Here is a 23,309-nt window from a genome sequence, read left to right on the forward strand (position 1 = left end):
ATGATACACATTTTAGACAATTTTTATATTCTCATAGTTCCTTCGGCTCGACTGCCTCCAGGAGACAGGACAGGAAGTTGAGGTACAAACAAGCAGTGTTTCAGCATTAAGCCACAACTTGCTACAGTGCTATAAAGCTTTCCTACTCTGGCCTTTTCAAACTTCGCCTTCCCTAACCCCTCACGTTACTCCAGCTCTTCAGCTCCCTCAGATCCTTGACTCTTTTGCATGGGTTTTTATTTTTTCTCTTCTCTGGCATCTGCTTCCTGTGGCTTTCTGTTTGCTACCTGACCTCTGACCCATTTTGCCTTCATATGACATCTTGTGCATGTGTGGGTTCCCTAACCCAGCTCCCTGACCAAAGCCCTTCCCCTAACTAAGTACCACCTAGACATTTTAATGGGTTCACTTTCTGCAATGCTTACATTGTTTTCCAAAGCTAATGGAATACAGAGCTTTCTTCTCTTCAAAGTGGGGATGGGGGAGATTGATTTTAAAAGCCCACAATCTCCTCTCTCTAGGAGATGTTTCTGTGAGGCTACCAGCTACTTATTATTAGTGCTCCTTGCATCCCAAGCCCAGCACGTGGAGGCAGGACGAGAAATGGGTGGGAGGACAAATTAACACTGAGAAGCTTGATAAATAATAACAGCAAATACTGAAAATAACTAGGCAGAAGCAATCTACTTTTAGAAATTTTATTTGTGTTGGGGGCAAGGAGGAGGGAGAGAGAGAGGGCTGTGGAGAAGGGGCTGGAAATGTTCCTGTTCTCTGGAGGTGGAGGCACTAAGATCTTCCCCAATCAGACAGCACTACCCCACCCCTCCTTGAAATAACTCTCTTTCTCAGCTTTCTCAGGCTTCTGCAGCTCAGTAAATGGATCCCTCCCTGTGCTGCAAATGGCATCCTTGCTCTTGCCAGCAGAAAGGAAAAGTGTCTAAGAGACTGCAGGCTGCCTTGCTCCTCAATATCACCCTTTCCCAATTACAGGATAGCCTGACCATATTTTGACCTGAGCTCCTAGAGAGCCAAGGGTGTCTGGGATCAGGGTGTCTCACCTGTACACCTGTGAGTCCCTGGTATGCTAGGTGTGACATGACAAAGCCATTAATGCCATATGACACAGACTGCATGGTAAAGACAGGAACTCACAGAATAGGAGTTCCAGATGTCCCCCCAAATGCTGTTTGCTGGGCACCACTGCTGCTCCCTTCTATGACGGGGGACGTAGATAAATGACCCTGATCCTGTCATGGCCAGAGTCTCCTGGTTTAACAAGATGGAGCAGTGCAAGTCTGTTCAATTCCGTTTCTGTCATTTTCCTTTCCCTAGTGAGCAATTTAATTATGTTATGAATCGATGTGGATCGCTAGAGCTGGAGGAAGATACAACACGACGGAGATAATGGCTCCCACTTGGATGAATTATACACACCTTTGAGCTCTTGTCAGATCTGTCCTGTGCAATCAGCAAAGTGGGAGTATTTTGAGCCTGAATCTTCTCTTCCTTCTTCCCTAATCCCTGTTTCATAAATGCACTCAATATCATGGTCGGACAGCAAAGAGAAATATAAAGACTTCCTTGCTCTTCTCTACTCTGAAACTCTCTGCATGTTTCTCATCTCCCCCACTCCTTCCTTCATGACTTCAAGGAAGAGGGAGCATCCTCCAGGCAAAGGTTAATCCATCCATTTGTGTCCTGACTCTCCCCTCCAGCGTTATCCACAGATCACTCCATTCCTTATCCCCATTGATTCTCTTACATCGTCAGGATGCCACTTCTCTGGGCTCCTTCTCCAAAGCTGTAAAATAGCCTTAGACTCTTTAATCCTGCAAACCTGCCTTCTATTTTTTTTTATCCTTTATCATCCTACCTCTCTTCTTCTCTTCTCTATCACCATTTCTAAAAGTAGGGTCTATACTGATTACTTCTATCTCCCTTACTTTATTTACTGTTTAACCCATTACAACCAGACCTCTATCTGCTTTCTCCAAAGGCCCTAATAATTTCCACGTTGCCAAATGCAATGGCCTTGCCCTTTCTGCTTAGCCTTCATGAAACCCACTCTGCCCTTTGCTTCCCTGATAGTGCAATATCGTAGCTTTCTTCAGACCTATCTCTTCATTCCAGTTCTTCCACTATCTCCCCATCCTCTGACCATCCCATAATTATAGGCAATCCCCACTGTCCAGGGTTGCTAGATTTAGCAAATAAAAATACAGAATGTCCAGTTAAATTTGAATTTCAGGTCAACAATGAATAATTTTTCCCTAGTGTAAGTATCTCCTAAATATTGCACGGGACATTCTTATACTAAAACATGATTCTTTGTTGAGCTGAAATTCAGTTTTAACTGAGCATCCTGTATTTTATCTGTTGTTCCTTCAACACTCATCTCCTCTCTCTAACTTCTTCCCATATTGATGTTTTCTATCCCCACAGCTTCAATAATTGTCTTTCTCAGATAATTTCTAAATCTTTATCTCTTGCACCAATTGCTCTCTCTTCCCTTTTCCTTTCTCTCTCTCTCTCTCTCTCTCTCTCTCTCTCTCTCTCTCTCTCTCTCTCTCTCTCATGTGTGGGCACATTTCTTTGTATACCCCTGGGTATTCCACAACATCTCCAATTCATTTTATATAAAACTGAAATTATTATTATAATTATCATTATTATTATTTTAACTTACTATTTTTGACCCTCAAGCCTACTTTTCTATCTGGCTTCTCTATTTCTATTAATACTTCTCCAGGCTCCCAATAACCTCCACTGCAGATCCAGGAGCCCTCCCTAATCAAATGCCGAATCTTGGTTGATTTTATCCTCACCAGTACTCTCAGCTCTGTCTTTCTTCCCATTTCCACGGATACTGCTAACTCGAGGACCATGTCATTTCCGTAGGACTACAATCTCTATCAGGCTATTGAAATGTCCTTCTGATTAGTCCCTCTACCTCTACTCTCATCCATCCTGGACCTCTCCACGCTCAATTAACACCCCAATTAAAGCACAAGGATGGACATGCCACTTCCTTGATCAAGCAGTTGCCTCCTGGCTCCTGGTAAAAGTTCAGGGCCTTCAATGAGTTGATCATTTTCCTCCTGTCTCCCTATGATCTCCTTTATGCACCCCGAACGCATGGCACATCAGAATACAATGTCTGGGTCTTTCCTATCTCTGTTTGCTCACATTCAGACTCAAAAGCAGACTGTTTTGAGGACAACTCTTGCCATTTCTGTACAAATAGATGCTCACTAAATGCTTGCAAAATTAGTGACATCAGTTCTAAATTATCCATATTAACAGGATTAAGTAATTAAGTCCACAAATTATTTATATGATGATGCAAATGACTGTATTTTTTTCACAAACCCAGTATTTTCTTTCTGCCAATTGTGGGTGATGTCAAGCCCTCAGAAGCATCTCAGATGTCAAGTTGCAACATGTGGAAACTCTTGCACCAGGGGTATAGACAGACACAGACCCCACCCGTTCTCTGCTACCTCTCTTGATTTATTTTTGAATTCTGATCTCTTCCCTGATTCCCCCTACTTTTTATACACGAAAGGTTATATAATATTCTCTGTGAATGTCCTTGAACGCTGTGTTATTTAAGTCTGCAAATAAGTGTGTATTCTGAACTGCTGCCAACCCCACATGCTAATCCAAAAACCCTGAATGCTTTGATAATCTAAATCAGATGTCTGCCTCAGGTCAGATATTAAATATTTTTGGCTTTGCAGACCATATGGTCTCTGCGGCAAGTATTCAACTCTGCCACTGTGTCACAAAAGCAAATGAGTGGGTCTGTGTGTCAATAAAACTTTACCAATAAAAACGTGTAGCCAGATGGCCGGTCATTGTTAGCTGACCCCCAACCTAAACTAAGCTTCTGATGAACCATTTACTGCATGTTTTCTTTCCAAACTATATTTTATTGTAGTCACTTGATTGGAAAGAACATCTGAATTTCATTTGATACAGTCTTTTCTTTTTTACCAACATAGACTTAAATCAAACTGAGGACCCAAAGTGGGTGAGGAGAAATATGGAGTGGGGACTTGAAGCCTTCTCTGGGACTTTCCTTCCAACCCGACGGGTATCAGCTGAGGGGACCGGACAGGATCAATATTACTGATTTTTTCATGTGCCTCAGCCTCCAGTGTGGCCCTGCTCAGCACTGTTACTGATCCTATCTTTATTTAAAATGTTGGTATTTTGTTCATCATGGATTTTTTGCATTAATTTTGATTTTTTTAAAAAGTATTGCATTAAATGTTATTGATTTCGATTATGGAGTTGTATTGTGTCCTCTTTCATTTTGTGCCAAATTGAGCGCCCTACTCACTTGTCTCCCCACCCGTTAGAGCCAGTCCCCATCACTCTCTGCACCTCCTGCATCCATCCTCATTTCATAGAGGATGTACATCTATCTAATGTTACTTTTGGATAGGTCATTCCTCTTGGCTGCTTTGATGCCATTTTGGTTATTGGATCTGCCTCATGCACAGGTAGATTTGAAGCACGTGGAAACTAATGTACCCGACTCTCAAGAATCACTTCTTAAGGGACATGTTAAGGTGAGAGGGAGCATTTAATATTGATGACAATCCCGGGAGGTTTGATTACATTCTTTTGTATGGATGAGGAAATGGAGGCTCAGACAAACTCTGATTATACAAAAATATTAAAGCTAGGCTGCAACTTTCTGCTACATCCCACTATCTCTCCAGAAATGAACATTTTGAATGTGGTTAAGGCACTTTCTTGCCTTCCTAGCTTACATTCGCATAGAACCTCTCATGTGTAAAGAGCTTTCAAATGCGTCATCTTATTTCAGTTTTATGGTAATCCTGAGAGGTAGTCCGTCTCATGTTTAAGACATGCCAGTGTGGGCTCATCAATTCCACGACATGGGTGAGAATGCATTCAGAAAGGGTAAGTAACATAGCCCAAGGTCACCAGCTAATAATTGGCAGAACTTGAATTAAAAACCCAGATCATCTGAGGCCTGGCGAGTGTGCTTTCCCTGACAGCCTTCCTACCCGAGATGAGCACACTCAGCATAAGCTTCTTTGACCCAAGACCAACCATGTTCACACCGCAGAGAGCACCCTAACGGAATAACATCTGGGACTAGAAGTTTCAATGAGAAGAAATTAGCACACAAGGGAAGGAGTCTGAAGGATTGAGCGCTATTTCCTGATGAGGCAAGTCTGAGCGTGACAGGTCCATCAGAAGCAGAGAAGGGTGTTACCTCCGGGACATTAAAGGGGTTTGGGGGGTGTTAGGAGTCCCTGAAAGAATGAAGCTGTGAAGAGGCACGGAAGGGAAGGCCAACCTTGGCCTGCTTTACTACTTTGCCAGGATCTTTCCTCTTGCTGCTCAGAGCCATTGGAATTGTAATTAAAGCCACTTCTGCTCAAACCCCCAACCTTTCTGGATTCCATGCAACAAGAAAACAAAGGAACAATTTCCAATTTCCAGTTCCTACTGTTTCAGGTACCACCATGATTTTGTGATCAGGAGGAGCTTCATCTGAACACAAGGCACAGACCAGACCATTCAGATGGGGAAGAAAGATCAGAGCAAAGTGAAGACAGGATGCAGGAGCAGGGGGTGGGGCGGGACGCATTAGGACATCGTTTCCAACCCAATGCTGGAGAGATAAATGGCAAGCACCCCATTTTGGAAAGAAATCACATTTCTTTCCAAAGCGACTCCAGGCAACTTCCAAAGAGGCATCAACTCATGTGAGAAGTCATGCCTGGTATTCTACCTCTGTAACGAGACATACAGCAGGCACTTTCAAGCATTTAATATACTTGAATGTGTGAAGTTTCACAGCTGGTTACAAGTTCATAATTGCTACATGCCTCCATCACTGGGGAGATGCCATGCCATGCTGGAATTCCACAGGGCAGCATGGCTTACCCGTTCTCCAAAATTAAGTGGCTCAAAGACTCCTCTGGCAATTTTAACCACACAAGAATAGAAAACACCACAGGCAGAGTGTGAGAGTCTAATCTTGTAAACAGCGGGATGGCAAGGTGTAAACAAGAATGCAAAGAAAACATACAGCCTTTACAAAAATCATTGCTCTGGAGAAGGCCAATAAGATAGGAATAAATTCATCCCCAAATATCACGGAAGAACAGAAGCTCCGAGAAGCGTGAAATCACAAGCCAGGTGGCTGCAGGGAGTTGCAATGATCCATTCCAATCTGCCAACTCATCCCTTTGGCATCAGGCTTGACTTTACAAGGCTCCTCTTCCTATATTACATGCTTGGGGTCTTGTTTGTTTGTTTGTTTGTTTATTTTTCCTTTCATGCACCACAACCAGCATTTTTAAGGCTGTTGCAAGTTTCCTAATTTACATCTTTCTTCTTCTCCGACCCTACAAACAATGTTGCTCCAGAGAGCCACAAACCACAATATTTCCATATTTCACCGGACTCAATCATGCAGGGAAAATATGTTCGCATATTTGTACTGAGTCGCTGTAAATCCCTCCTATGATCCCTGCATTGTTAGATGTAGTGCAGCAAAATGCCGGCATCTTCTATCCTTTCAATCATTCTACCAATAATTAAGCCCTGAGCATGTACGTTTGGCAGTGGCGTGGGAAAACAGGAATGAATGGTAAGATGCTGGCTTTGAGGACCACACAGTCCAATGGAGGAGAGAAAGTAGGAAACAGGAACGAGAAGGGTGAAGCTACCGTTACTGTCTGCTCTGCAGTGATAATGTGTACCCCAGCAGGCTAATCCCATGCCAAAAATGCCTCTGCGGGCCATCTGATCAGGGGATTAGGCACCTGTGGCTAAGCCAGCACAGGTGGACAGGACTCATGTTCTCCTATGAGGCGAGGAAGTCCTCTTCTAGCAAGGTCTCCTTCATTTTTCTCCACCGCCATTGCCTCACTCTACATACCTGTTCTCAGCCTCAGACCTCCAAACTGCCTTGCTTGGACTTACAATCCTTCCTAGCTCTAGTCACTATTATTATTGATGGCACGCATGTTGTGCATATTTACTCTGTGTAAAGAATGGCCCATATGTTAGCTCATTGAAGTTTCAAAACGTCCTGGGATGGGCTTTGTTATCCTGGTGTTATAGATGAAGAAAAAGAGCCTCAGAAAATTTTAGAAGCTTGTGCAAGGCCACACAACTGATAAGTAGAAAAACTGAGATTAGCACCCAGGATGTGTGATAAGAAAGGCTCTTAAACAGAACACCAGTCTGCCCCTGTAGGCACATGCAGCCCAACTCCCCGGCTAGCTTATTCACACCATAAGGACAGAGATCAACATTGCCGTTCTTTTAATAGTCCCTAGGCAGGGTGCACCTGTGAACAGGTAGACATCTACCTGTGCGGTGTGCTTTGAGGCAGGCCAGACAAGGATGGGTTAAAAATATCTCCACCGTTGCCTGTCATGGTGCCTGGAATTTCACCACTGGAGGTGCGTCACCTTGAGCCTTGAAGTGTTCCTGGTCTTCAGAATTGCTCCATTAGAATACGATTGCCCTAGGAGGGGTCCCACTCAGCTGAGACCTCAATGAGGGTCAGGGCCTTGGAGAATGAGTCCCAGGAGAAATGCCTAGAAAGGAGCCTGGGAGCTTTGGGAATGGACAGGTGGTCCCGAGAGAAGGAAGAGAGGTTCTAAAAACAGTGGTGGACATTTTGGCTGACCCCACCATTGTAGCCCCCAGCTCAGGGTGAGGCAAATGGAAGGTACATAATTCTCTCAATTTGAGAAAACACTGCTCTAATTAGGTATAAGAGTTGGAGGCCTGGGGCATGGTGGCCGGTAGACAGTAAGTACTGAAAACCGTGGGCATCGTGAAGGTATAAAAGACAACAAGAGAGAATCCTTGTCCTCAAAGAGCTTATAGTCTCTTTGGAGAGAAAAAATATCAATAGCAAACAATGGCTGAATAAGACAAGACAGGAATCACCAGACACAGAACAGATGTATAATAGGAAACTGAGGAAAAGGAGAGCTCAGTGTAGGAGGAGGTGGTGTTGGCTTCACTGGGGACACAGGGTCCCAAGAACAGTACCAAATAAAGAGATATAATGAACAAGTTGGTGAATGCCTGTCTTATGCCAAAAGAAGACCCAAATGGCCACTACCTATTGCTACCACAGCACTCCCAAACAAGGAGATCCAACTTGGATTTAATCACCATGATGCAAAATAATGTTAGGATGATCCAGAAACAAAATCTAGAAACAAATTCATATAATAAATAAATCCAGAATTTCACTAATAGGTGAAAGTATCAGATTTATATACTAAGACACATGGCAAATAAATCTGAGAAAACCATTAGGCAAGTCTAAACCCCTCAACTAAAACTGTAGGAAAGACATCTGGTGACTACCATGGGCCAACAACCTTGGAAAATTCCAAGACCTTCCACTAGATTCAGCTCTGATAAAGAATCATTTTATCCTGTGGCCTTCCAACCAAAGACAAATGCTCTTCTGGGCTTTCGCTAATACTTCCTTCACAAGCAGGAAAGGTTACTTCTATTTACTCTAATTTATTTTGTATTTTTTTAAAAAGATCCATTTATTTAAGTCCTACAAAGAAAACAACTGCAAGGAAGAAAGGAAGGAAGAAAGCAAGCAAGCTTTGACCTTTATATGCTAAATGAGTTATTTTACTGATAGCTACAGGTAATTATGTTTTCATCATTCTGAATGACAACACTTTGTAACTCTTGGCATGAGAGAAACCAATAGCTACAGCCTAAGGCTTAGCTGTGAGCAGAAAAAAGAAAAATATAGGTATGAAGAGACTTGAAAAAGAGGTGAAGGGTGAGGAAGGAGGATACACAAGAAATCCTTCCTCCAAGTTTCTTAATTGAATTATTGCAGCGTATCTTTCCTTTTCATTTCAACTTGGTTGCTAACGAGCTGCTTTTCAACAAGTTGCTTGTTTCCTTCAAGGTGGCTGCGTATCTGAGACATAAAGGTCTGGTTCAATCTGCTAATAGGTTTGTAGTAACTTCCATGGAGATGCACAGATACAGTGGTCACATTTAGACCCACAATTAGACACAGACTCTAACGAAGGATGCTCGAGCTTTATTTCCAGATACAAGCAGCAACTTGGTTAATGCAGTTCCAATGGCTAAATGTTAAGATTTCTGGGACATTTTGGTGTTCTAAGGAACAATCAGAAAAAAAAAAATTGAATTCATGAAAATCTGGGTGGTGATTACAAAACTGAAGCAAAATGACAATATCAGTATTTGTGTATTTAATATTGTATAAGAAAAGGATTCAGAATTCAGAAATAGAAATCAGAGAAAATGAATATTTAATATATACAAGTTTATCAGCATCATGTAAAATGTACAAAATACAAACTAAACAGTATCATCCTACTAATAATTATTAGTAGACAGTTTTGAAACATAAGTATTAAAAAACTAGTCTCAAAAATGAAAACTCATGAAAAGTTGAAAATTAGACCACTTTATTTGAACTTTCATAAAGAAGTTTCTTAAAGTGTATAAACATTGTTGCCATTGAGTTAAGCACATATTTTTGTGAAAATTTCTTCACTGCTAAAAAAAGCACTGGTCAAGAAAATGATGATGTATTTGTGCACTACCTCCTGAAGTTTTTCTCTTGACTCCTTCATCTTCAAATAATCAGAACTCTCATTTGATAACTTGGAGGAGTATTTTTAAACATAATTTTATATATGGCATGGTGGAGGGTGGAATGAAACCTATTGCTTTTCCTTGAGCTATAGTTTGCTTGAAAAGCAAGAAGCCAGCATTTCCGATTTGTCCGACTCTTTCGTTTGCCTATATATGGTGGAGATCCCAGTGCCCAGCTGCCTGTATGTGTTTCCAAACTCTCCTCTTGTAGTGGACACACCCTAAGGTGATCCCCAGCAAGTCACTAGGTAGTATAATCCCTTCCTCCTGAGTACAGGCACAACCCGTCTTGCTTCTAGCCAATAGAATACAGCAACGCCAATGGGATAATCATTCCCTTGATTAGATCGCATTATGTAAGATTTCATTGCAGCAGGCTGAAGTGAGTCTCCTGATCGCTTGAAGCTGCCACATTGTCACAAGGCCTGTGAAAAGTAACCACATGTCAAGACATGTGAGCAATATCCAAGAGATGAGAAGGCCCTGGGTGACAGCCGGCAAGTAAACAGGGGACCTCTGTCTTACAACTTCACCTTAATTCCTTCAACAATCATGTGAGTTTAGATGAAAAAACCCAAGCTCCAAAATGTAACGCAGCCTAGCCAAAATCTTGATTACACCTTTGTGAGACCTTAAGCAGAGGGCCCGGCTAAGCTGCACCCAGATTCCTGATCCATAGAAACTGTGGAATAAATTATATGTTGTTTCAAACCTCTAAACTTGTGGTAATTTGTTATACTGCAATGTATAGCTACTGCACATGATGTCATCATCCATTTTGAACGCCTATAAAAATATTCTTGCCAAAAAGTTTTGTGTTGCCAGTTATGTTCTTCCTCCTTTTGAGGATTGCAGAAAGACAGCAGAAAGCTTTATAAACGTGCATACCTTTATCCAAATCAGAACTTTAATGCAGAATATAATTTCTCCACGTATGAGTCTCAAAACATAAATGAGTTGAATTCAACATTTTTCAAAATACTATTATTTTATAGGTGCTTGTAAATTGCCGAGTATACCTCCAAACTAGTTTTTCATTATGCACACTTCCATTATTTTTTTAAATAAACTTTTTCTTTTCAAACAGTTTTAGATTTACAGAATTATTGTGAAGACAGTACAGAGAGTTCTTGTATACCCCACACCCAGTTTCCACTATGAATAATATCTTACATTAGTATAGTACATTTTTCACCATTAATGAACCACTATCAATACATTATTATCAACTAAACTCCATACTTTATTAATCTTTCCTTATTTTTTTAACCTAATATTTTTTTCCTGGTCCAGGATCCCATCCAGGCTACCACATAACATTTAGTTATCATGTCTCCTTAGGCTGCTTTTGGTTTTAACAGTTTCTCAGACTTTCTTCGTTTTTGATGACCTTGACGACAGTTTGAAGACTACCAGCCAGATATTTTGTAGGGTGCACCTCTATTGGAATCTGTCTTATATTTTTCTCATGATTAGACTGGGGTAATGTGTTTTGGGGAGGAAGACCACAGAGGCAAAATGCCTTTCTCACCATATCATATGAAGGATATCTACTCTCAATATAACGTAACACTGTTGATGTTGACCTTGGTCACTTGATTTGAGGGGGTATTTGTCAGTTTTCTCTACTATAAGGTACTGTTTTTTCTCTCTCTTTCCATATTGTACTGTTTGGAAGACAGGCACTGTGCGTGACTTCCATTGGGAGTTAGGCTTCGCTTCCTGAAGAGCAGAGTATCCACATACATTATTTGGAATTCTGCATAAGATATTTCCCTAGTCTCCTCAGACATCTATCCATTCATTTACTTGTATCAGTATAGATATTTATTTATATTTTGGGTTACATCACAGTATTAATTTATATATTTTGTTGCTCAAATTGTTCCAGTTTTGGCCATTGGGAACATTTTCAGTTGGTTCCTAAATCGTTTTGGCACACAGTGTCACACTAACCTTTGTGAGGTATTTTTTGTTTGTTTGTTTTTTGCTTTTACATTTAGCACATTCTCACCTTCTGACACTATAAAATGTTCCAGGCTCATTTTGCATATTTCTTGCCCCAGTCTTAAATCAGCCATTTTTCCGAAGAGCCCTAGTTCCCTTTATCAGGAAATAGTACTGGAAGCCAAGACTTGGATGGTCGGTGTATTTATTGCTACTACAGTGTTATTGCTACTAGGCTAAACTAAGTTTTCACTCTCTTAGTATGGGATCTTGGAAGGTCCCTATGTGCTTAATTTATTTTCATTTATGCAACAAACATTTTTTGCAGAGATTATTATGTGTCAAGCATTATGTAACTCATTTTGCAAATATTAACTCATTTAATCCTCATAATAACCTCATAACAACAACAAGAAGCTAGGGAGTATTATTAGCCCCATTTTACAGATGGAAAAACAGAGGCACTGACAGGTTTGGACACCTGCCCCAAATTATGCAGAAACTAAATGGCAGGGCCAGGAATTGATCCCAAACATCTCCAGATTTGGGGCACTCACCATAGAGCCACATTGCCTCATAGTGGTAAGGACCTCACAGAGTATAAAACTGATGAATTAATTAATCCACCCATTTGCTCTCCAACAAATATTTCTTATGTGCCGATTGGGTACTGAACTCTTAGTTATATGTTAATTGGTATGTAATGCCATTTAAGATATTTCTTGGCCCGAATTAAAACGAAGGAAGAGGCTGTTGTAAAGGACTCTGGCAACTGCCCAGGATGAAGCTGGTATATAAAATCCACTCTTCTCAGGAGCTTCAAATATACTTTATTATGCTACAGGTGATATTCAAGGGTGGTGAGCAGTGTCTTATTTATTTATTTTCCATCCATTTTCCTTTTGGCAAATTTTACAGAGGTACGGGGTTAACATCTTTTATTATATATGAAACTCCCATTCATTATGCTACTATTCACTGATAAAATATTTGAATAAACTCTATCTTGTGAAAACCACTGAACAAAACTGCAATTTCCATTTACAGCTGATTGAAAGAAAAATTAAAATGTACACTTACTTTATGATTGTCACAAGTGGGTGGTTCCAAGAGAGCAAAGTTGAGATGATCTAAAAGAAAACAGGCAGAGGACTTCCAGTCAGGATGGCAGAGAAGGTAAATGCTGTGCTCACCTCCTCCCATGACCACATCAAAATACAACTAAATTATAGAACATCCACCCTTGAGAACCACCTGAAGACTAGCTGAACAGAACTTTTATAACTAAGGATGTAAAAGAAGCCACATGGAGACTACTAGGAGTGAAGACGAGAAATGGACTGGTCATATACCATGTGTGGCAGATAAGAATCAGGAGGGATAACTCAGCTGTAGAGGCTCCCCCCCACTGAGGAGCAAGAGGTCCCAGGCCCACACAGGACTCCCCAGCCCAGGACATCAGTGCCAGGAAGAGGAATCCCCACAACATCTGGCTGTGAAAATCAGTGGGGATTCTGTCTGGGTGAGATGGAGGGCTACTGGAGTCTCAGGCATTCCTCTTAAAGGACTCATGCATTAACTTACTCACTGATTGCCCCACTTGCTCTGGGCTGCAGTGCTGGGGAATAGCCCAAAAAGCACCAGGGACATATGAAGAGGAACTGAACTATCTAGCTTCAGGGCAAGGGCTGCAGGGGAAGCTCTCGTCACCATTTTGTTCCTTTTATTCTTTCTCGTCACCCTCCCCTCACACAGTTTGCAGGCGCAGTTGGGTGCTATATTTGAGTCTTTATTAACCTGGATACCACTGCTCTCACCCTACCCTGGTGATTCTCTGAGATCTCTTTCCACCCAATTCATGTGTTGGGTCAAACCTCTCTCAGAGGCTAATCCACAAAAGCAGCCAGCCTCTGACCATGCTGCAGACTTTCCTAAAATCTCTGAAAGGTCCACAAATCCCAGAGAAGCAGTGGCTGGCCTCAGTATGCCCTGTACCTCTTGCTAGTGGCTCCCAGCCCCACACTAGCGGTAGCTGGTGTCAGTTTGCAGCATAGCCTCTCCAAGGAGCCTCCAGGCCAGCACAGGCAGCTACCAGCCACAGATCACTTTGTAGCTCCTACCACGTGGCATCAGGCTGTGTATAGGCACCAGCTGACCTGGGACTGCACTGGAGCCCCTCCCAAGAGGACCCAGAACAAACACACCCAGTGACCAGCTTCAGACTACACCAGAATTAGCACCACCCAATTAGCTCCACAGAAAACTTGCCAAAAGGGCACACTCAGACAGAGCCCTGCTAAAGCTAATCCCACTCCATGGGTTCAGGCCCTACACAACAGCTAATGCATTGTAGTCACAGGCAGTCCTCACAGCCAGTAAGCCTGATATGGTCAACTCTACCCACTGAAATGACAAATGCAATCAAGGCTGAATCACAACAGAAGGGCACACACAACCCACACAAGGGATACCCCTGGAGCACCCAGGTGTCCAGGGAGACTATGCCACTGGGCCCCAGAGGACAACTACTATACAAGCCACCCTGCTAAGACTGGGAGATGTAGCAGATCTGCCTAATACACAGAAAAGCAAACACAGGGAGGCAGACAAAATGAGGAGACAAAGACACATGTTCCAAATGAAAGGACAGGACAAAACTCCAGAAAGAGAAATAAAATGGAGGCAAGAAATCTACCAGATACAGAGTTCAAAACAATGGCAATAAGGATGCTCAATGCACTTACGGGAAGAATAGATAAACTCAGTGAGAACTTCAATAAAGAGAGAGTAAACAGAGAAAAGGACATAGAAACCATATAAAAGAACCAGTCAGAAATGAAGAATATAATAACTGAAATGAAGAATTAAATTGAAAGCAAATTAGATGAAGCAGAGAATCAAATCAGCAATTTGGAAGACAATGTAGTGAAACACAACTAATCAGAATAGCAAAGAGGAAAATAATTTTTTAAAAATGAGGATAGTTTACGGGGCCTCTGGGACAACATCAAGCATACCAACATTCACATCATAGGGGCTCCAGAAGGAGAAGAGAGAGAGCAAAGATTTGAAAACCTATTTATAAAAATGACTTAAACCTTCCCTATTCTGGCAAAAGTCATAGATATACAAGTCCAGGAAGTACAGAGTCCCAAACAAGATGAACCCAAAGAGGCAAACAATAAGATACATCATAATTAAAATGCCAAAGCTTAAAGACAAAAAAAAGAATCTTAAAAGCAGCAAGAGAAAGACAGTTAATTACCTTCAAGGGGGCTCCTTTAAGACTGTCAGCTGATTTCTCAACAGAAACTTTGCAGGCCAGAAGGTATTGGCATGAAATACTCAAAATGATGAAAAGCAAGGACCTACAACCAAAACTACTCTACCCAGTGAGGCTGTCATTTAAAATTCAAGGAGAGATAAAAAGCTTCCCAGAAAAAAACCCAAAAAACGCTAAAGGAGTTAATCATGACCAAACTAGTATTACAAGAAATGTTAAAGGGTCTCCTTTAAGAAGAAGAAAAAAAAAAGATTAAAAATATGAATAATAAAATGGCAATAATTGCATAGCTATCAATAATTACTTCAAATGTAAATGGATTAAATGCTCCAAACAAAAGATACAGGGTGGCTGGATAGATAAGAAAACAAGACTCATACACGTGCTGCCTACAAGAGACTTACTTCAGATTAAAAGACGTACACAGACTGAAAGTTAAGGGATGGAAAAAGATATTTCATTCAAATGGAGACCCCAAAAAAAGCTAGATAGCAATACTTATATCAGACAAAATAGACTTTAAAACAAAGGTTATAACAAGAGACAAAGAAGGACATTACATAATGATAAAAGGATCAATCCAACAAGAGGATGTAACCCTTGTTAACATTTATTCATCCAATGTAGGAGCTCCTAAATATATAAAGCAAATATTGACAGACATAAAGGGAGAGATCGACAGTAAAACAGTCATAGGAGGGGACTTTAAAATCCCGTTGACCTCAATGGATAGATCATCCAGACAGAAAAGCAATAAGGAAACAGCAGCCTTAAATGACACATTAGACCAGATGGATTTAATTTATATTTTTTAGAACATTTCAGCCCAAAGCAACAGAATACACATTGTTTTCAAGCACACATGGAACATTTTCCAGGATAGACCTCATGTTAGGCCACAAAACACAAATATCAAGAAATTTAAGAAGATTGAAATCACGCCAAGCATCTTCTCTGATCACAATGGTATGAAAATAAAACTCAGTTATAAGAAGAAAAATGAAAAACACAGAAACACATGGAGGCTAAAATAACAAAATAACAATGAATGGGTTAACAATGAGATCAAGGAAGAAATCAATAGATACCTTGAGACAAATGATAATGAAAATACAATGACCCCCAAAAATCTGTGGCATACAGCCAAAACATTTTTCAGAGGGAAATTGATAGCAATTCAGGCCTACTTCAAGAAACAAGAAAAATCTCAACTAAACAATCTACCCTTACACTTAAAGGAACTAGAAAAAGAAAAACAAAGCCCAAAGGGAGTAGAAGGAAGGACCAAATAAAGATCAGAGCTGATATAAAAAAAAAACAGAGTCTAATAAAAACAATACAAAAGATCAATGAAACCAAGAGCTGGTTCTTTGAAAAGATAAAAAAAAAAAAAAAAAGATAAACCTTTAACCAGATTCATCAAGAGAAAAAGAGAGAAGAGCCAAATAAATAAAATCAGAAATGAAAGAGAAGTGACAATTGACACCACAGAAATACAAAGGATTGTAAGAAAATATTATGAACAATTATATGCCAACAAAATGGAAGAAATGGATAAATTCCTAGAAACATACTTCCAAGATTGAATAAAAAAGAAAACAAAACAGAAAATCTGAACAGACCTATAACTACTAACAAAATCGAACCAGTAATCAAAATCTCCTAACAAATGAAAGCCCTCGACCAGATGGCTTCACAGGTATTTTTTACCAAACATTCAAAGAAGAATTAACACCTATTCTTCTCAAATTATTCCAAAAAATTCAAAAGGAAGGAAGGCTTGCAAGCTCATTTTACGAAGCTAGCATTACCCTAATTCCAAAACCACACAAAGACATTACAAAAAAAACGAAATAAAGAAAATCATGGGCCAATATCCCTGATGAACATAGATGCAAAAATCCTCAAAAAATATTAGTAAACCGAATTCAGCACTACATTAAAATGATCATACACCACGATCAAGTGGAATTTATTCTTGGAATGAAAGGTTGGTTTAATTACCTACAAATCAATTGATGTGATACATCACATAAACAAAATGAAAGATAAAAATCATATGATGATATCAAAAGATGCAGAGAAAGCACTTGACAAAATCCAGCATCCATTTATGATAAAAATTCTCAGCAAAGAGGGAATAAAGGAAACATACCTCAACATAATACAGGCCATATATGACAAGCTCACAGCTAATATTATATACAACAGGGAAAAGCTAAAAGTGTTTTCCTTAACATCAGGAACAAGACAAGCACTTCTACTTTCACCAATTTTATTCAACACAGTATTGGGAGTACAAACCACAACAATTAGACAAGAAAAAGAAATAAAATCCATCCAAATTGGAAAGAAAAAGTAAAACTGTCATTATTTGCAGATGACATGATACTATATAGCAAGAACCATAAAGAGTCCACCAAAAAACTATTCGAACCGATAAATGAATTCAGTATAGTAGCAGGATAAAAAAAATTAATATTTAGAAATCGGTTGCATTTTTATACACCAATAATGAACTATCAGAAAGAAATTAAGAAAACAATCCCATTTACAATTGCAACAAAAAAAATCTAGGAATAAATTTAACCAAGAAGGTAAAAGACCAGTATTTGGAGAATTATAAGACATTGAAGAAGATACAAATAAATGGAAGCATATATCGTGCTCATGGATAGGAAGAATTAATATGGTTAAAATATCCAAACTACCCAAAACAAAATATAGATTCAATGCAACGCCTATCAAAATACCAATGGCATTTTTCATAGAACTAGAACAAATAATCCTAAAATTGATATGGAACCACAAAAGACTCCAAATAACGAAGCAATCTTGAGAAAGAACAAAGTTGGAGGATACACGATATCAAACTACAATACGAGGCTATAGTAATCAAAACAGTACAGAGAGCCCAGAAACAAACTCATGCTTATATGGTTAATTAATCTATGACAAATAAGGCAAGGATATACAATGGGGTAAAGACAGTCTCTTCAATAAGTGGTGTTGGAAAAATTGGACAAATACATGCAAAAAATGACACTAGACCACTTTCTTATACCATATACAAGAATAAACTCCAAATGGATTAAAGATTTAAATGTAAGACCCAAAACCATAAAAGTTGTAGAAGAAAATATAGGCAGTAAACTCTCTGACATCACTCTTAGTAAGATTTTTTTGGATGTGTCTCCTCAGGCAAGGGAAACAAAAGAAAAAAATAAACAAATTAGACTACATGAAACTAAAAAGTTTTTGTACAGCAAAGGAAATCATCAACAAAATGAAAAGACAATCTACTGGAATGGGAGAAAATATTCACTAATGATACATTTGATAACATATATAAGGAACTCATACAACTTAACAGCAAAAAGACAACAATCCAATTGAAAAACGAGCAGAGGATCTGAATAGATATTTTTCCAAAGAGGACATACAGATGGCCAACAGACATAAAAAGATGCTCAATGTAAGTAATCAGCAGAGAAATGCAAATTAAAACCACAATGAGATATTACCTCACACTTGTCAGGATGACTATCATCAAAAACCCAACAAACAATAAGCGGTGGCAAGGATGTGGAGAAAAGGGAACCCTCATACACTGTTGGTGGGATTGCAAATTGGTGCAGCCATTATGGACAACAGCATGGAGGTTCCTCAAAAAATTAAAACTAGAACTACCTCATGACCCAGCAATTCCACTTTTGGATATTTATCCAAAGAAACCAAAAACACTAATTTGAAAGTTACAGATACCCCCATGTTAACTGCAGTATTATTTACAACAGCTAAGATACAGAAGTAACCTAAGTGCCCATCAATAGACAATTGGATAAAAAAGAATGAAATCTTACCATTTGCAACAACATGGATGGACCTAAAGCGTATTAAGCTAAGTGAAATAAGTCAGACATAGAAAGACAAATGCCATATGATTTCACTTATATGTAGAATGAAAAACAAAATAAACTAACAAACAAAACAAACAACCTCATACATACAGAGAACAAACTGATGGTTGCAGGTAGGAGGGGGTTTCAGGGGCAGGGTGAAAAAGGTGAAGGGATTAAGAAGTACAAATTTGTACTTACACAATAGTCATGAGGAATATAAAGTAGAGCATTGGGAATAATGTTGTAATAACGATGTATTGTGTCAGGAATATTGGGAGGAATCACTTCATACATTATATAAATGTTTAACCATTATGTTATACACCTGAAATTAATATTGAATGTGAAGTCTAATTTAAAAAAAATTTTAATTAAAAAAACTAAAACAGGCAAAATAACCATGCTGATACAAATATCTCAATGGACTGTTTGTAGGGCCATTTATCCCCACCTGCCACTTCCTGTGTTGTGGGTTTACTTGTCAATAACACCTTTGGGAAAAGGAGTAGAGTTAGGGTGGAGATGGAGCTCTGAAGAAAGGAATCACCTAGAAAAAGAAGTCAGACTTCTTTTGATATTTATAAAACTTGTTTATTATGTTTACTGACTTTTTGGTGATATTTATGAACTCCTTAGAAGAGGACACAGATCCAAGGGAAGGGGCAGTCAAAAACGAGAACCTTCATTTGTCAGTTAGGAGCAAGCACCAAATGAGAAACCTTTCAGATGTACCAAAGCTTAGGGACATTTCCAAAAGAATTAGCAGACACAGGCCCTTAAGGCAACAATAAGAAATCAGTGTAGCACAGGTCAATGAATGGGAATAATATATTGGTTTGATTCACAGGTCAGAAGAAAGGAATGATCAAAGGGGTTAGCCTGTGAGGAGACTTGACCAGCATGTCTGATTAAGAAGGCTTCCATGAAGAGGGTATAATCTATTCAATTCCATCACCAATGGACATGGGGGGGGGTGGTCTCTCAGATTTTGTTTCTGGCATTTATAACCTCTTTGAGAAAAGTGCATTTCAGCACCTCTGGAAGTACCAGTCTAGACAATCTAATTAGTCCAAATAATACGTTTCAAAACAATCAGCAGGGTCAAAGCTCTCTTGGGAAATGTTAAAAAGAAATCTCAACTTGTATCTCTGAATTCTTAAATATAAATGTCACTTTTACTAAGAAAAAAATATCAAGGAATGTGCCATTACTTGGGTTTCTAGATATCCTCCCTTCTTTATTAAAAAAATCAACTGTAATAATTGAAGAAGAGATGTTCCAACTGACATGTTAGAAAAAATGTAACATTCTACTAATTTCTGTGTATTTGACGATGTACCAATCATTGCAAAATGCATCTCAGTCAATACACCGAGGATTTATATTCCTTTAAGCATTTGTCAGATAATTGAATACAGTTAAAGCAGAACTAGGAGCTTTACCAAATAGTTAACAAATGTGTCTCTTTGAACATAGACTAGAAGCAATATATCTCAGCGGGAAAAACCTCAGGTAAGTTATTTAAGCTCTGGATGTTCCACAAATGGTAGTTGTTTTGTTGTTTTCAGTTCCAGCAATATAAGAATTTTGATCTAAGACAGAGCCTTAATTATTTTCTTACTCATAATAACCTATAAATTTTAATAACATAGATATTTAGAATAGATTTGACTTAACAAATGTAATATTTCCAAACACGATTTTTTTAACTGAAAAAGAATTTGTGAAATGGTTTTTATGTATTTTCCTTTATCTCATAGTTACTTTGTTGACATACAAACATATTACAACTTGAAAAGTGATATGTTAAGGTTTTTCTTTATTAAAATGTGGAATCAAGTCAAAGTTAATTCAAAGTGTTTTACATTTTAAAATATATACAGGGGGTTCCAAAAAAATGTATACAAGTGGACACTGGTCAACATTGCTCAAGCAGTAGTTCGCCATAATCAGAAGTATCTGGATGCTGATGGTAACGACTTTGAGCACCTCTTAAAATTGCAGGAGTTAAATGTGACTTGTATTCATCTTTTGTCATCGGTATATATTGAGTATTACAATTTGAGTAATACAATATTGTATTACAATTACAATACAGTTTTCCTTTCGTAAAATCTGTAGGCATGTTCTTGGCACCTTCTGTATAGCTAACTCAATTTCAGACTTTCAGATTTTACTGGAAAAACAAACAAACACTTGGTTAAAATGGCATAAATGAGCGATTACTAGAGCTGACCTGACATAGGACCCCAAAGGCTTTCTCTGGTATCAGAGTGGACAGGTCATTGAAGACCAAGCTTGTTAGGTGGCATCTAAGTCAACTGGATGAGACCAGGAGAAGAGGACATCACATGAGAGGTATTAAAGCTGTCTGTTCCCTATACCAAGTTTCATTGATCTGCTCACAGAAGTGCACTGAAGCACAGCCTATCTTATCTATTTTTTTCCCAGAGATTTATAAGAAAATGATGGAGGTGAGAGCGGGTTACATATGGGCATGTAGGAATGCAGGTATAAATAATCAACAGAGTATATATTCCATTGTTTATGTAATAGCTGCTTTCATCAAAACATATACATAAGAGAAATTCCGTAGATTTTATATGTATCTTGCTAATTTAAGGGAGATAAGGGATAAGGTAGAAAGAACACAGGGGTGAAAATGAGGAATTCTGGGGTCTAACACGAGCTCAAGCATTAGTAGCAGTGGGCTAACTTTGGAGCGGTCACTTATCATCACTAAGTCTCTATACATAGGAATGGTATATAATCACCTAAATTTGACCTTCATTTCAAGTTGATCTTTACTTTGACAATCTCTATTAGGAAGTTTATGGTTTTTGAACAAATAAATAAATACAGCTGGCCAAAGTCACTTTTTCAGAAGCCTGAAGTGCGTCCTTTTTTAATGGTGATAGTGCTTAAAACAGTTACTATATATTATTTTGTTTGCATATAAAAATTTCAAGGTTTATAACGTGAAAATCTAAAAACATTTCAGTAAAAAACTGCTTTGAAAACTTTTAAATATTATATGAAGATCTAATATGGTTACCGATACCATTGAACCATCGTTTCTAATTATCCTGTCTGTCAGCCATAACATCCATTCATGCTAATGAATGAAATGGTTTCTGGTCTCAGTGTTGGTATCTATTATTTTACCCAAAACATGACATTTTCACTGAGTTGTATATTTTGACAAGTACTTGTAAATCGAATTCAATAGCTCTTTACAATTTCATTTTAATTTGATTTAATAAGTCTGGTAATTTGAATTTGAAAATCCAACCCTAACTTTCCTCAGGAAGTGAAAAAGGCTTAATATTCATTCGTCTGGAAAAAAATGTACCATGCTTCAGAACACAAACTGGAAACAGATGATGTTCATCCTTTGGGGGCATTTAGCATAAACTATTCAGCTTATATATATATATATATATATATATATATATATATATATATTTATTTATTTATTTATTTATTTATATTATATATTTATATATTATATATGTAAGCTATTTAGCTTATATATACTCACAACACAGCTGATCATTTATAAACATAGCTATCGTGGAAACCAGAGAGCTCTGTGGAGGGCAGACTATTCATTGGTCTAAAGTGAAACATCATGAATCCTGCTAGGGTGTGGTTTGGGGGGATTCACAGTAAAAAATTTTTACTGAACACTAACCATGCACAGGTACTGAGCTAAGCTCTTTATAGGCGATATCCAATTTAATCATTAGAACCATCTCTATGATTGCCTATTCACATCAAGCCTTAAAGAAGCTAAGAAACGTGTCCAAAGCTTCCATGCTATCAGTGGCAGAGCCATCATTTGATTCCAGAGACCAAAGTCTCAACAACCTCTCCCCACTGTCCTCCTGGGAAACACAAGTTTTAGTGTGTGGTAAGTAACGGGAAATACCACTGGTGTCAGGGTCGGGTCAGGAAGGGTTGGGCTAAGGGATCAGGCCGTGGTGGGGAACCCTAGGGAATGAGAGAGGGAAGGGTAGCACCACTAGTTTCCACTGTCACGATCCAGGTCTGCTGTTCCCACATTCCGAATTGTGTTACGGGATTTTTTTTTCTATCCATGCAAGGAAATTAGAACTGTCAGTTTCCTACTGAGAACTGCTAAAACAGGAGCCTGGAACAGGTGGTTCCAAAGTCTCTCTTCACCTAACAGACACTAGCCTTGCCCTCGCCTCTGACCTCCTCTTTCATTGCCCTCTTTCAAATGCCAGATCCCAGTTTGTTTACCCTCCAGCACTGGCCCTCACCTTGCCCTCCTCTGTCACCCGCTCATGCTCTTCCTCCCACGTCATTTTACCTTTCACCAATTTATTCATGATCAGTCATTCAGAAAATATGTGAGGACTGAATGTGCCAGGCTCTGTGCAACACACAGGGAATGTCCAGCAAATTAGACCAGCAAAGCCCCTGGCCTTACACAGCATCCAGTCCAGAGGGGGAAGCAGATGGAGCACAAGTAA

General features: G+C 39.0%; 1 protein-coding gene across 3 annotated transcripts in view; it reads right to left on the reverse strand.

Moving 5' to 3' along the window:
* The window catches only part of NCALD (neurocalcin delta), a 409,311-nt gene that overhangs the window by 169,071 nt on the left and 216,931 nt on the right, over positions 1-23,309 (reverse strand). For 2 of the 3 annotated variants that reach the window (XM_033126600.1, XM_033126601.1), the window contains exon 3: positions 12,706-12,755. The exons of the other annotated variant lie outside the window; for it this stretch is intronic. The gene's annotated coding sequence lies outside the window, so the exon portion shown is untranslated. The remainder of the gene's footprint in view (positions 1-12,705; positions 12,756-23,309) is intronic. 3 annotated transcript variants of the gene reach the window in all.

The sequence above is a fragment of the Rhinolophus ferrumequinum genome, chromosome 14, assembly GCF_004115265.2.
Source record: "Rhinolophus ferrumequinum isolate MPI-CBG mRhiFer1 chromosome 14, mRhiFer1_v1.p, whole genome shotgun sequence".
In the NCBI taxonomy this organism is placed as follows: Eukaryota; Metazoa; Chordata; class Mammalia; order Chiroptera; family Rhinolophidae; genus Rhinolophus; species Rhinolophus ferrumequinum.